At 40.4% G+C, this 16,027-nt stretch overlaps 1 protein-coding gene across 2 annotated transcripts in view; it reads left to right on the forward strand.

Moving 5' to 3' along the window:
* Positions 1–2: 2 nt before the first annotated feature.
* Positions 3–16,027, forward strand: part of FAM110B (family with sequence similarity 110 member B) — an 87,033-nt gene continuing 71,008 nt past the window's right edge. The window contains exon 1 of one of the 2 annotated variants that reach the window (XM_070747794.1): positions 3–458. The gene's annotated coding sequence lies outside the window, so the exon portion shown is untranslated. The remainder of the gene's footprint in view (positions 459–16,027) is intronic. The other variant, XR_011558722.1, reaches the window with a different exon arrangement.

Genomic DNA, 16,027 nt, shown 5'->3' on the forward strand with positions numbered 1-16,027 from the left:
GCGCGGAATGGGGGGACGAGGCGTAAGGAAAGGAAGAGAAAGAAGCGACAGAAGGAAGGGTCCGTGCAAAATACAAAAGCGAGGTGCGAGGTCCCCTCGCCGCCTTCCGGGACATCCAGGAAGCCGCCTATAGAGAGGGGAGAACCCTGCCCGCCGTTCCTCAATTACCAGCTCCCCCCCTCCCGCGCTAGCAAGAAGTGGGAAGGACGGAGCTCGGCGCCGCTTGTAGCTGCGGTGGCAGCAATTCGGCCGTGGGAGAGTTTTCATTCAATGTGCGGAGGAAGCGCGGGGGTGCGTGCGTGCACCGCGTCGCCTTTAAGAAGCAAAGCCGTGCAATTTCGCCGCGGTCGCCCTCGGGCCACCGAAGCGTCGGCTCCCATGGCTTTCTCGGCAAGACCGCGTCTCCTCGCGTAGGGGTGGCTATCTCGGAGGAGGAGGCGACCGAAGCGGGGCGCCAGGTAAGTCTGGCTTGTGCTCGGAACGAGGGAACGCGGCCGCCCGGGGCTTCTGGACGGGTGGTCGTGGCGGAAGGACACACAGACAAGCAGAGACCCTCGAGATAGGAAAGGGGGGGGGGGGGGGAGAGAAAGACGCTCCATTTGCCCGGAGCCTTGTCTCTCAGCTCGGATGCGGCGGTTTTGCCTTTTTCGCTCCTCTCCCCACCTCGGTTTATGTGCGACTGGAACGCTGGTGCCCGCTTCGGAGCGCTAGTTAGGACGCCTGAGGCAACGCTGCCTCGCCAACGCCGACCTAACTAGCAGGGCTAACTAACTAGCCCGTTTTACAAGGCGATGGGGGAGGCAGGGTCCCCTATAGCAGTGTTTCCCAACCGTGGCATCTTGAAGAGATCTGGACTTCAACTCCCAGAATTCTCCAGCCAGCGAATGCTGGCTGGGGAATTCTGGGAGTTGAAGTCCAGATCTCTATAAGTTGTCAAGGTTGGGAAACACTGCTCTATAGCTTGCGCTATATATGCGCCGGTCGCTACACCTGGGTTGTTGTGCCTCCTCCCTGCGATAGCGAGGGGGCGGATTGTTTTGTTATTATTATTTTTTTTTTGGGTAGTAGCTTTGGGAGGGAATCACTTGGACCGCGAGCGCAGAAGCAGGAGGGGGGGGGGTTAACGTGCGCCTGCTCAGGAAACCGAGACCCGGGTTGGTACAGTATTGCAGAGAGAGAGACACACACACACAGAGAGAGGACGGGTTATTCGCTCTTTCATTATTGGCGCCCGCGCATGTGTATGTGTGTGTGTTGTGTATGCATCTGGGTGCAACGTTGCCCTTCAGACGTGTAGAAATGGAAGCAATGCCGGGATAATGGGAAGCTCGCCTTCGTTAAGGCCGTGGCTCTACCTGTGCTGTAAGAGCCTGGGGGCTGCCTTTCCGGAATAGAAACAGAAACATAAAAGATTGATGGCAAAAAAGTCCTCAGGGTCCATCTAGTCTGCCCTTCTACACTATTTCCTGTGTTTTGTCTTAGGATCGATATATGTTTATCCCAGGCATGTAGATTTGCTGGAAGTTTGTTCCAAGCATCTACTACTCTTTCAGTGGCAGTTTGGTAACACCCTTGGGAATGATTGAATTAGAAGTCTGTGGAGATTCTTAGCCATCCGGTCCAGGATTGTCCAAAAGGTCCTATTCCCCCCCCCCCCCCCCCCACACACACAAAGTGGCCTCAAAGGAGTCTCTAAAAGAATGCAAATATCCAGCTGTCTGAGAGGAATATAAATTCTTCCATTTCCTCACCATCCCGTCAGAGTTGAAAAAGCTTCTTGGATGAGAAGCGAAACATCTTCCAATAAAAAAACGAGAAAGTCCAGTTACTTCCTGGAAAAAGTACCTTTTGGCACAATGAATTTGAAGAAAAGCAGTTATATAGACTCCGGGACAGAGATGGAAGTGTTTTGAAACATGCATCCTTTACCCCCAATGTTTCCCAACCTTGGCCACTTGAAGATATTTGGACTTCAACCCCCAGAATTCCCCAGCCAGCGAACGTCTAGCACCGGTGTGTGAAAAGTATTTGTATCCCTTTTAGGATGGGTGTTAGCCCAGCTTTAATTAAAGCTAGGCTTTGGCTGTTTCATTGCTGTTTGTATACTTGAGCAGTGTGCCTTCGTGGTGTTTGTGTTTGACAGGGTGGAAAGTAAATGTAGTGTGGATGTTTGCTCTAAAGAAAAAAAAAATGTGTTTGACATTTTGTCAGTGTGCTTATATCTGAAGTTTAGCAGCCTTTTTTAATGGAAAAACACCCTTTCAAGTTTTATACTGCATATATATCAGAAGATAACTGCTGCTGGATATATTGATATTTTCTGTCTGGCAGGCAGGTACAGCTGTGTTTATATTTTGTGAGCTTCAGTGAGGGAATTGGAATACCAGTGACAACTGTGTCACCGGATACAGAAATTAGAATACCAGTGACAACAAAATACCAATATTTTGTTTTAGGATTCTGTTGTTAGCATGAATCTAAAACACTAATTCCAGCATGTAGATATCAACCTGGCTTAACTTCTTGATGAGGTTTTGGCGGTATGAGTATTACAATAGTTCATCTGTCATGTTCTAATGAAATGGTTAAAAAGTTCCTAATATCAGTCTTTAACTTGCCCCTTATGTTCATGCCATATCTACAATATAGGGATAAAAATAATAGTTTATTCTACAGGATTGGTATCATTTTGACCCTATCAGATTTGATTATTAAATTGATGTTAAGTAACAGTTCCATCAGGAAATTGAAATTTGGAATTCTCAACAGTTTCTCATTAGTTAGAGAGAGGTTCAGAGTTAAGTCTTTATCCTGGGTTAATTCTTGTCTGCCTTTTATTGGTTACTACCGGTATATTGCTACAAGATGGGGAGATAGTTGGATGGCAGCAGTAGAGGTGAAATTTATTTTGGTCACAAGCTAAACATGAGTCAGCAGTATGAGTCTGCTACAAAAGCTGCAGCTGTAGGTTACGTTAACAGAACCACAGTTTTGAAAATGAAGTTTTATTTTATGCTGTTTTTATACTCAGATATTATCCATTTGTAATCTAAGAACCAAGATATAAGGATACCATATCCAAATTGAAACAGACCTAGAAGACATATGAAGATGTCAAAATAATGGTTTTTGGAATACGTAGTTTAGAAATCAGAATCTTAAGTGTTTTGATCACATAGAATATGGCAGTAGTTTAAGTGTTTGATGCTGAGGGATCAATGGTGACTATAACTGATTTCCATTAAAGAGAATAGATTTAGCATGAGCTTGATTTTGAACTATAATCAAACTATATTTTAGTGAATAAAAATGATGTTAACATTTAGAAAAATGGGATAATTGAGTAAAATCATGGTTAATTTATGGATGTGAGTTCTACAAAGCTTTTAAATGATTAGAGCATCTAACATCTAACTAAATGAGCATCTGAATATCATTGGCTGTTCTCATGGAAGGCATTCAAGCAGAAGCTGGACAGCCATCTGCATAATTGATAGCTGTTAAAAACATCCAGCAGACATGTCCTTGAATGGGATAGTAAGGCATTTTGTTACAGCTGCAGTTCTTATTACCCAAAACCTTAGTTTCACATTCTTCCCTGTGTGTCTTCAACTTGTTGATGACTAAATTCTCTGAAGAGAGTTTTATGATGGATTCTATTTATTCATCTATTCCAGTGATGGCGAACCTATGGCATGGGTGCCACAAGTGGAACGCGGAGCCATATTTGCTGGCATGTGAGCTGTTGCCCTAGTTCAGCTAGAACGTGCATGTGTGTGCTGGTCAGCAGACTTTAGGCTAACACAGAGGCTCTGGGAGGGCGTTTTTGGCTTCCAGAGAGCCTCTGGGGGGATGGGGGAGGGCATTTTTACCTTCCCCCAGTTCCAGGGAAATCTTCAGAACTTGGGGAGGGTAAAACACAAGTCTACTGGGCTCGCCAGAAGTTGGGAAACAGGCTGTTTCTGGCTTCCAGAGGGTGTGGGAAGCTGTTTTCGCCCTCCCAAAGCATTGAATTATGGATGTGGGCACTCACACATGCACGATAGCACATGGCCACACTTTTTTGGCACCCGAGGAAAAAAAGGTTCGCCATCACTGATCTATTCAGTAGATGCCACTCTGTTTCAAACAACTTTGAGTGGTGTATTGTAGAAGAAAGTGACAATATAAAACTAGTAGTGAAATATTTATAAAAAATGAAACAAGATGTTTGAAATAAGAGTTGACTATGGTTTACCATAGTCAAACACAATCCAACAGACCCCAGTATTGGGTTCCTATCAGTACGGTCCACTCTGCCATTCTGGTAGCGGCCCACTGATTGCAGAATTTGTGTGTGACGACTCTAGTACCATCTTTCCTGGGTTGTCGCAAGCACCATCTTTTCTCCCAATTTTTTTTTTTTGCCTTATTTTGCTTCCTGCGCATGCACGGAAGTAAAATCTCATGAGGGAACATTCGTATGCATAAGATTTTGGCAATTGCATGCACGGAAGCAAAAAAATAACCAACATCTCGCAGATGCACGTGTTGCTTCGCAAGATTTTGCTTCCACGCATGTGCAGGTAGCAAAATCATGCGAGAGGATGTGCGCACATGCATAGCAAGCATGTCTGTGCGGGAAAACATGGTGATGTACATGCAGCACACCATTATCAGGGTAAAAGGAGCTCGCCTGATGCGCCCAAACCACTCCTATGGTGGGGGATACTATTGCTCACATATAATAGGCTTGAATCGACCTCTGCAATGTAACAGAGTAGAAAACAGCACGAGTCTGCGGAGAGGGGTGGCATACAAATCCAATAAATAATAATAATAATAATAATAATAATAATAATAATAATAATAATAATAATAATAATAATAATATGTATTCCTTACCTTGGTTCCTTTTCAAAGGTGGTGGATTTGTATGTCAAGAAACTAGGAAAGTATGGTGGCTAAATTAAAGGTGGGCAGAGCAGAGAGAGAGATATACAGCTCTAAGACTGTGTTTACCAAACATGCTTAATAGAATAGAATTCTTTATTGGCCAAGTCTGGCCAAGGAATTTGTCATTGGTACATATGCTCTCAATGTACATACATTTGTCAAGAATCATGAGGTACAGACACTTAATGATTGTCATAAGGTACAAATACTCAAGACCTGGAAGAATAGCTTTCTGGAATGCCGGAATGAGAGCCATGGGGATATGGGAGAATCTCATTCGAGAGAGCAGGTATCATGACAATAAAGGCATGCTTCTAGATCCTGATAAGATTGCAAGTAGACTTGGACCAACTCTATCAGATTGAATCAGCTAGGTTGTCATGGGAGACAGACAGTTCCTCAAGTAACCAAGCCCTATGCCATGTAGGGCTGTATAAGCACCTTGAATAACACCTGGGAGAATTTTTTAACCAGTGTCACATGCCAATCAAGGTTCATTTTGATGAATTCTGAGCCACTTGAAGTCCAAGTGGTGTTCAAAAGTTAGCCCTGCAGTAACTTTTGCAGTAGTTAATATATGTGGTGACTAAGAGATGAGTGACTGCACAACCTTTTTGCTGCAGTCCTTTTTATAGCAATTAAAAAACAAACAAACCACCAAATCTTAACCATTGTTTGGGAATTGGCAAAGCAAAAGCCTATTGCCTGGGAAGAATAGAACAAGGTTAAAATGATCTAGGCAGATATTGAACTGAGATCCTTTCCTAATCTAATTACATCATTTTATCTTTTTTACAATTACTTTTTAACATCCTATTGTTTTCCAGCTTTCTCATTGGTGCCTAGGGAGATTGCTTGCTATAGGACAAGTATTATCTGATCATTATTTGATATCTGAAAATGTTATTTATAACCAGCAAACTTTTTATGAAATAGTAATCCCAAAATATTAGCCCACATTGCCTGCTGTTTGTAAACATGGTTCTGTTCCGAGTCTCTGATATCAGAAAGAAACTACATCCATAGATTCTTCACGTAGTAATTCAACCAAATGATTATTCTATATGTAAAGAGTACCAGTGTTGAAGATTTACTAGTTTTTGTTTTAAAGAAATGCATTTGACTGGTAGGTTTTTTCCTACACAGATAGAGGGCAATGCAGATAATTTGGTCTTTTGATCCACTCCCTGAACAGTAAAAGAGTTGGAAATACCTTTACCGGGCTGCTTTGAAGCCTTCTCAAAGGGTTCTGAACATTTCCGATGAGATAAATGAGGAAACAAAATGACTCATAAAATTATTTCCACAGCTGTAGTAAGTACCAAATTAGATATTAGAAGAGTAGTTTAAGATAAACAAAATCATCAGAGAAATCTATTATGTTTTTTATTCATGGAATGTGTAAAGTGCTCTGTTTTCCCAGGAATAAACAGACAGCTCTTTCTTCAAGCTTTGGTAGCTTTGCCAAATCTGATAAATCTGTCATAACTTTACATAGATTTATGATTCAACTGAGACATAAAATTACCGTTGTGGCAAAGATATCAACTTTTAGAAAAGTAGCTGATAAAGAGTTGTTTCAGTTTATAGCTGGAAAATAATGGAAGATTATGATTTTTTTAAAAGTAGAAAAGCATCTAAACAACATACTTGTATAACGTGATCAAAATTCAGGCAATTAGAAATATATATATATATATATATATATATATATATATATATATATATATATATATATATATATACATACACACACACACACACACACACACACACAATTGTTGCACATTGCCACTTGCGATATATATATATATATATATATATATATACACACACACACAATTGTTGCACATTGCCACTTGCGATCTTCCCCACCAATGTCCAATAGGTCAATGGGGAAAGCTGAATTGTTTGATGGTTGTATGATTCACTTAACTGCTATGATTCTCTTATCCACTATGGCAAAAGAGGATCATAAAATCAATCAATCAGAATAAGAATACACCTGGAAGGGACCTTGAAGGTCTTCTAGTCCAATCTCCTGCTTAAACAGGAAACCCAATACCATTTCGGACAAGTGACACTCCAGTTTCTTCTTAAAAATCTTCAGTGATGAAGCAATCACTATTTCTGAAGGCAAGTTATTCCACTGTTAATTGTCCTCACTGTTAGGAAGTTTCTCCTTAATTCCAGGTTGTTTCTTTCCTTGATTAGTCATTATTCATTGTTTCTTCTCTTGCGCTCCAGTGTTTGGGAGAATACCATAAGTTGACTTCCTCCTCTTTGTGGCAACCTCTCAAATAGTGAAATACTGCTGTCATGTCTACCCAGTTCTTCTTTCCTTTAGACTAGCCAAACCTAAATCTTGCAATCCATCATATTTTTGTCTTCAGGCCTTTTATTTATTTTAGTTGCTCTTCTTGAGACTTTTTCCAAAGTCTCTACATCTTTTTTGTAATGTGGTGATCAAAATGGGATGCAGTATTCCAGATGTGGCTGTACTAAGGCTAAGTGCAATTCACAACTACCTTATTTAGCAACAATTCTTCTTCCAATTTTAAGTCATGATCTATCTGGAGGTTCTTTCTTACATCATATGCCTAGGTGTATGGAAACCTGTGGTAGTATTAGTATAAATATTTTGACTGTGCCCCTCCCCTCCAAAAAAATGTACAATATTTAATTGGGACAAACTAGTTTCAAAACTCAATTGGGGATTACTAACTGATTATGGAATATAAGCTGTTTATATAACTCTATGATGTGAACTTCGTATTTCTTTTTTTTTTTTACATCCTGGCAAACTATGCTTAATCTTTCTTAAAACAAACTCAAGTTTTAGGTGCAGACAAATATGATTACATCCAATGAATTCAATTTTAGATACATTATTTTGCTTTGATGTTAGCCTTGAGCTTTAAATGAAAACCAATTTATAGCTTTGTTGGTCAATATGGGATGAATATCTGAAATCTATCGAAGGGGTATTTTTAACAGGACCAGAAAAATTATATGTGAGGTTTAGAGTCATCAAAACCTTCTGGCACAATGTTAAAAGTTATGTGGTCTGTAAATTCATATCAGGTTTAAGATAGCAATGTCAGATGAAGGCAGAGACAATGTAGGATAAGATTTCACACAATCTTCAACTTGCAAAAAAAAAAAAAGTTGCTCCTCCCACCTCTCTAAACCAGTGATTTTCAACCTTTTTTGAGCCGCGACACACTTTTTACATTTACAAAATCCTGGGGCACACCACCAACCAAAATGGCACAAAAAGACAGTAAATATTATTTATTTATTTATTTATTCAATTTTTATGCCCCCTTCTCCTTAGACTCAGGGCGGCTTACAACATGTTAGCAATAGCATTTTTTAACAGAGCCAGTATATTGCCCCCACAATCTGGGTCCTCATTTTACCCACCTCGGAAGGATGGAAGGCTGAGTCAACCTGGAGCTGGGGATGAGATTTTAACTGCTGACCTTCAGATCTACAGTATTTCTACATGTATTTATACATAGAACATACAATCCCATTTAACATCCCCTTATAAATACAGTCAATCATCAATCATCCCTCCTCAAATTTATACTACTGTCTCATTTCTGTCTCTCCCCCCCCCCCCCCTTATATGTCTGTGTGTACTCAAACCATTTCCAAAACCAGGTGAGGGCTGGGGTTTTATTCTCTTTTATTCTTTTCAAAAACAGGTGAGGGCTGGGAGTTTTTTCTTATTATTTGGGTGCTTTTTACCATATGCTTCAAGAATCACCTCTCTCTCTCTCTTGTTTCTCTCTCCTCTCATTCTCTGCCTCAATCATTTTCTCATTTCTCCTCCCCTTTTTGTTCTCATTTCTCTCTCTCTCCTTTCCTCTTCCTATCTGTCTCTCTTGCTTTCTTTCAGTATCTCTTGCTATCTCTCTTTTTCTCTCTTGCTTTGCTTCTCTCGTGCTTTTTCTTGTTCTTTCTCTCTCTCTGTTGCTCTCTCTCATTCTCTTATTTTCTCTCTCTCTTTTCTTTCTCTCTCTCTTAGTCTCTCTCTCTCTTGTTCTCTCTTATTTTCTTTCTCTCTCTTGTTCTTTCTCTCTCTCTCATCTTTCTCTCTCTTGTTCTTTCCCACTCTCTCTCTCTCTCTGTTGCTCTCTCTCGTTCTCTCTCTTCCTTTCTTCTCTGTGGAGGCCAGCGAAGGTTTCCCTTAGTTTGAATGTTCCGAGCAAGCAGCCCCTTTACTGACAGCCCGGGACGGGACTGTGAGAGGGGTGGGCGTTCCCACAGCGCTTGGAGCGGCTAGCGGCCGGATCGCCAGCGCCGCTGCAGCCACCGCTGTGGAAGAAGCCGCACCCCAAAAAAGTCGGAGAGAAGGAAGGATTGGGCGGGCGGGGACAGCCACAAGTGGAAGCCTCAGCCCTGGAGCCCCCTCGCGCCCATGGCTTCTCGTCGATGCCTCTGCCTGCCCGATCTGCGGGAGTGCTAATAGCGGTGGCGGCGGGAATAGCGGGGGGGGGGGCTCCTGCAAGTGGAAGCCTCAGCCCTGGAGTCCCCTCGCGCCCATGGCTTCTTGTCGATGTCTCTGCCTGCCCGATCCGCGGGAGTGCTAATAGCGGCGGCGGGCAGGAGCCCCCCCTGCTATTCCCGCCGCCATCGCTATTAGCACTCCCGCGGATCGGGCAGGCAGAGACATCGACAAGAAGCCATAGGCGCGAGGGGGCTCCAGGGCTGAGGCTTCCACTTGCAGGAGCCCCCCGCTATTCCCGCCGCCGCTATTACCATTCCCGCGGATCGGGCAGGCAGAGACATCGACGAGAAGCCATAGGCGCGAGGGGGCTCCAGGGCTTAGGCTTCCACTTGCAGGAGCCCCCCCGCTATTCCCGCCGCCGCCGCTATTAGCACTCCCGCGGATCGGGCAGGCAGAAGCATCGACGAGAAGCCATGGGCGCGAGGGGCCTCCAGGGCTGAGGCTTCCACTTGCAGGAGCCCCCCCCCACTATTCCCGCCGCCGCCGCTATTAGCACTCCCGATGCCACAAGTGAAAGCCTCAGCCGCTGCTATTGCCATCCCGCCGAGTCCCAAGCTCACCTGCTGCAAAGAAGGAAGGCACGAAGAAGAAAGGCGCGAAAATGAAGGTGTGAAGAAGCAAGCCGGGACACTCAACTTCCGGTTTGGAAGCGGAACTTCACGGCACACCTGACGCTGTTCTAAACAACAAGGCCATTAGTCCCCAGGCTGTCTTTTATCATGGGTGGTGCATAAAGATACAGTGGTACCTCTACCTATAAAAGCCGCTACTTACGAACTAGATAAGAACCGGATGTTCAAGATTTTTTTGCCTCTTCTCAAGAATCATTTTCCATGTACAAACCTGAGCCTCCGAAACTGTAACCGGAAAAGGCAGGGAGAAGCCTTTGTGGGGCCTCTCTAGGAATCTCCTGGGAGGAAACAGAGCCTCCATCCTCCCTGTGGTTTCCCCAATCACAAGCATTATTTGCTTTTACATTGATTCCTATGGGAAAAATTGCTTCTTCTTACAAATTTTTTTACTTAAGAACCGGAACGAATTAACTTCGTAAATAGAGGTACCATTGTATCTTGATTTGGCAGAGTGCAATATAAACATTGCAGTCTTACTAAAGAAAGCTGGAAAATAATTTCGCACTAAGAATAATATCAGTTAAGTCAAGTTGTATAATGCATGTGTGTCTGTATTCAAATAGAGATACTGAGATATCTCCTTGTTGACCTTATTGTATAAGTAGATTACAAATAGAATATATTAGAAGTAAAGGTTCTAATTCATATGCTTTTTTCAGCAAAGCATTTTAATTGAACTTTGTAAACACATGAGTTAAAAAAAAGATTCTTCATTTTATTCTTTGTAATTCATATGTGGAATGTGTTGCTTTTCAAAAATGTTGACTTTTCTTTTCCTGTAACTCAGAAATATCTAGGTCAAGAGATTTGATCTTATTAATAATGTATGGGCAACTCTCCTAGTTACTTGGTTTCACAAATTTTATTCAGAGAAAATGCCTGCTGCTCCTGTTATCTTCTTTTTCCTACTGGCTTCTTTGTGACGCTAAATGTGTCTGATTATGAGGATTCTTTTCTTAGTGCAGTTAGCATCTTCCAGGACTGCATCCTTAAGCTTTTGTCACATCTAGAATGTACCAGGTTGGAGAACTGTACATTTAAGTGTTTGCTGACTAGAATAGAAAGATATATGGAATTTTTCTACAAATGGTTAGAATTCAGAAGAAATAACTGAATAAACAAATAAACAATATAGAGACATATTTGATACCCGTAAATAAGATAGTAAAAGTGTAAATAGTTGACAATATAGATAAAGCAATAATGATGTATGTACAGTACTATCAGAAATATAAACAAAGAAAATAAGGGTGTGCTTTCTTTCCTTTTTTCTTTCCCTCTTTCCTTTCTCTTCTGTCTTCCCCTTTTTTCTTTTTCTTCTTTTCTTTCCTCCCCCTTACCCTTCTTTCTTGCTTTACTTGTATGTTTGAATTGTTTTTTAATGTTTTCTGAATTGTATTGTTTTAAATGTTAATAAAATTTTTAAAAAAACACAAAAATATATTAGAAATGTTTGCTGTGCAATAGAAATATTTCCTAATAGAGTTTCATGGGAGCATTCATTATATTTATTCAGAATTCTAATTTATTTGGTAACTTAATGTAACTCATATGCTTTGAAATGTGCCAATGTTTTGTGTTTTCAAGTCATACTCCTAGAAAGGCTCCCATATAATTTTTTAATGAATCTGGTCCTTTTCCTCCAAGGCCTCTGCTTTCTATTAAAAGTACCATATTTTTCAGAGTATAAGATGCATCTTTTTACCCCCAAAAAGAGGGTGAAAACTTGGGTGCGTCTTATACATTGAATGCAGCCCCACCAACCTAGCCTCCCAGCAATTTACCTCTTTGCAGCAAACAGAATAGAGTCTCATTATCAGATAATGTGTTGCTCACAAGCAACTCATTATCAGCCTCTCGACCCTCAGCTGAATTGAAGCTGCAGACAGGTGAGCCACTGATAAACTGAAACTGAAACTAGGTGTAAGTAGAAAATTGGGAGGGACAGACAGAGGCAGAATTTTATTTTCTTGTGCTAATCAGTTGCTGAATCTGGATGCAAGGAAGTAAGTCAATAACTATAAATGTTTGTAGAATGTTCAAATTATGAGACTTATTTTTTAAAGATTGTTTTATTATTGTTCTAGACAGCTTAACAAAATGAAGAAGCTTTTTAAAATAAATGATTGATCTGAAGAGGGCCGGTACTATCGTATCTTGTTTTAAACAATAGAGAAATAATTACTTCCAGAAAGCCACATCAATTTTAACAATGCTGTACAAGTATAGTCTTCAACATGACAGTGTCCTGTTTAGTATTAAGATACTAAAGTATTAAGTATTAAGATAAAGCAGCTGAGTTAAATCCTGACTTAGTCATGTTTAGAGTAGAACTATTTAAATAATTGGGAGGTGTTAGTGTGATTACATTTAAGAAATCTTTCTGGCATTAATATGTTGCCATATTAGATGCTTGGAAAAAACTTCCAACGTGGTTGGAAAATCCATAGTAACTGAATTTAAACATGCCTGGGATAAACATATATCCATCCTAAGATAAAATACAGGAAATAGTATAGGGGCAGATGGACCATGAGGTCTTTTTCTGGCGTCAATCTTCTACATTTCTATGTTTCTAAATAGTTTTTTCCACAATATAGAAACAGATAAGAGTAATAGATAAAAATAATAGAAAAGAGAAAAAGAAATTTAAAAAGATTAAAGGGGGGGGGGGGGTTTGAAGAAGAATAAAAAATAGTTTCCAGTCTTTCTTAGCAGCGATTATAAATACATTTGTAGTTTACCATCTCTCTCTAAAGTTTCCTTCTTTATCTGTTGTTTCTATAAATCTAATTGATTAAAAATGAACGGATGTTTTATGAATTTTTTGTGGCAAAAAAAGAAAGTTTTCCAGCATTTTGAATTGACATTTTATTCAGTTTCATTGTTTGTACCTGTAGACTAAAGGATCTTATCTGTGCTCATTTTTTAGATTTTTATAAATACCAATTTATCATTTGAACTAAAAGTAAACTATTAAAAGGAATAAATCTAAGCAAGTTATTGTTTACTTCATCAGATGCGCTTACAAAGGTTATGCACTGTATGAAATAGCGATAGTATTTAGACTTATATACCACAGTGCTTTGCAGCCTTCTATAAGCAGTTTACAGAGTCAGTATATTGCCCCCAACAATCTGGGTCCTCATTTTATCAACTTTGTAATATTGGAATGCTGAGTCAATCTAGAGCTGTTGAGAATCAAACTGCCGAACTGCTGGTAATCAGCAGAATTAGCTTGCAGTATTGCATTTTAACCACAGAACCATCATGGCTTCAGGTGCTTCAGTATTTTTGGATTACCATAAATTAGCATGAGTCTCTCATAATTTGATATGTGTGTATATGTGTGCACACATGGATATGAGTTTGAAAGCAATGCTAGAAAGTCTATATTAGTGTCCATCCTATTTTTGATACAAATTTTGATGCTTTATTTTTGCCCCGCTTTTTTTGAGTAGATAATGACAGAAAATTATAGTCCCCTTGGAGAGCTACCACAGATGTATCAATGTATGACAATGTAACGGTGTGGGCATTTTGTACCCAATAGTCCCTTCTCATTATTCATGTCTCTTAAAAGTACATTTTTGGAGCCTATAATTCATGTTATATGTCCTTCCATCATTTTTGCTTGGATGACTACCATTTAGATTATTTATATCCTTATGCTCAAGGAACTCACTGAAATTTTAGAGAGGACATCATAAACAATTCTTATAATAAACTACAGAGAGTGAGATACTTCCACTGCACTGATGATAGAAATGGCATGCAATGAAATGAATAAAAATAGGCACAAAGAAATCAACTTATTTGTGTCCTGTAACCTAACCAAGATAATTTGTATTTATGTCTTTATCCGGTTACATATTTGTGTAGTCAGATGTGGTTATGGACTCTTCGTATGCATGAATATTTTGTTTATTTTTTTACTTTATTAAAAACTAATCACAGCAATCTTGAAAAACTTAAGAAAATTATAGCTCTGTTTAGGATCATGTTCTGCTTAGCCTTGATGTGTTCCATGATATTTGTAAAAAGACTAGTTAATTGAATGTTCATGTTTTCTAAATTCTCTTCCAGTATTCTGAAAATCATATTTGTATGTTATGTTGTATGTGGTTGTAAGTCCTATTTAACTCTATTTAGGAATTGAGAAACCTTTTCCTTATTTTTAATAGTTTCCACAAAGGGAGGTCTACAAGTGATTGATTTCTTTATCCTTAGTTTTTCAAATGATTCCTGTACATGCATAGTCTTGAGTCTATTTTTTCATTTATTGTGGCAGGCATTGAAATGCACATTCTGTTTAAAAGAACACGCTAGAATATGAAAGACAGGCATGCTCCTTTACACATTATTTTGTCCAATTTCCACACCTTACTGACTCTTCTTTCTCATTTTCATCCAACCCTCCATATTTAGCAGAAGATGAACTGAATAATTTATTTCACCCAACAGTAGGATATAAATACCTGCCTTGTACACTGACAAAATACCAGCTTTAAGTCCATATAGTTGTTCAGTGTTAGAAAAGTAGGGCAGTTCAAGGTTCTGAATTGAGAAGGCATATACGTATAATTCTTTGGTGTCAGTCAATATCAATGAAACGGCTGTGAAATGGAATTTCGGAGCCCAGAACTGTTTTTAAAATCATATAATTTAAATATATATTTGTTGTGGTTAGCTCTGGCCCAGCTCCTGCCCCAAGGACTGTGGATGTGGGGCAGACATCCACATGCTGCAGGCCTGTTCTCCCCCCCCCCCCGGTGGGATCTGCTGATGAAGGCTCCTCTGACCAAGAAGACATGAGTGACAGGGAGGAGGAGAGTGTGGCAGACCAATTATCTAACTCCTCCTTGGATTCAGAACAAGAGTTAATGATACAGCCACACATGGGGAGAGCAATGCATAGGCAACAACAACTGAGAGATTATTATCAAAGAAAATGAGGCCACCTGTGGTTGGGTGGGGCTGTGGTAATTAGTGAGGCTGCTATAAATAGCAGCCTGTGGGTTTGGCCATTGTGGAGGATTATCTGATCCTTTTGTTTCCTGACTGCTTTACTGACTTTGACTTTTTGTGTGCTGATTTTCCCCCCGCTTTGAAACCAAACCAGAGCAAAGTGTGTTTCACTTTGTGAAAGAAGAAGGACTGTGAATTGCCTCACAGCTGCAATCTAAGTATCACAGAACTGAAGGGACTTGTACAAATTACCAGTTTGTTTGGAGATGAGTGCTGTTTGCTATACCAAAGGAGGGCTTAGTTTAAGTGAATTTTCATTATAAAGAACATTGTTTTGAATTTTCAAATGTGTGTGTGTCTGAAATTTGTACCTGTGAATTTTTGGAAGGAGTCTACCAGAGAGCCCGACAGAACATATATTTAATTTATATATTTAATTTATATCCCACCTTTATTATTTTTATAAACAACTCTAGGCAGCAAACTCATCTAATGCTCCTACTTCTCCTATTTCTAGAGGTGGGCTCCAGCCGGAACACTAAATTGGGCTCGCTGCGGCGGCTCATGAATGCTTGCGGGGCCAGCGCGATTTTGCTTCTGCACCTTTGGAGATAGCAAAATCGTGCATAGAGCTGCAGGTGTGCCTGTATTTCGGCATGCGTGGTAGCAAAAAAAACCTTGCTGAAACATGAGCACATTTGTGGCTCCTTGTGCGATTTTGCTATCTCCACAGGTGCAGAAGCAAAATTGTGCTGGCCCTACAAGTACTCACGAGCCGTGGTGGTGAGCCCAATTTAGTATTCCAGCTAGCAGCCCACCCCTGCGTATTTCCCAACAACAACAACAACCTTGTGTGTTGAGTTGCAGGAGAGTGACTGCCCAAGGCCACCCAGCTAGTTAAGGCTGAGCTTTAACTCACAGTGTTCTGGTTTGTAATCTGGTGCCTTTAACCACTGGACCAAACTTACATAGT

The sequence above is a fragment of the Erythrolamprus reginae genome, chromosome 3 (assembly GCF_031021105.1).
Source record: "Erythrolamprus reginae isolate rEryReg1 chromosome 3, rEryReg1.hap1, whole genome shotgun sequence".
NCBI lineage: Eukaryota > Metazoa > Chordata > Lepidosauria > Squamata > Dipsadidae > Erythrolamprus > Erythrolamprus reginae.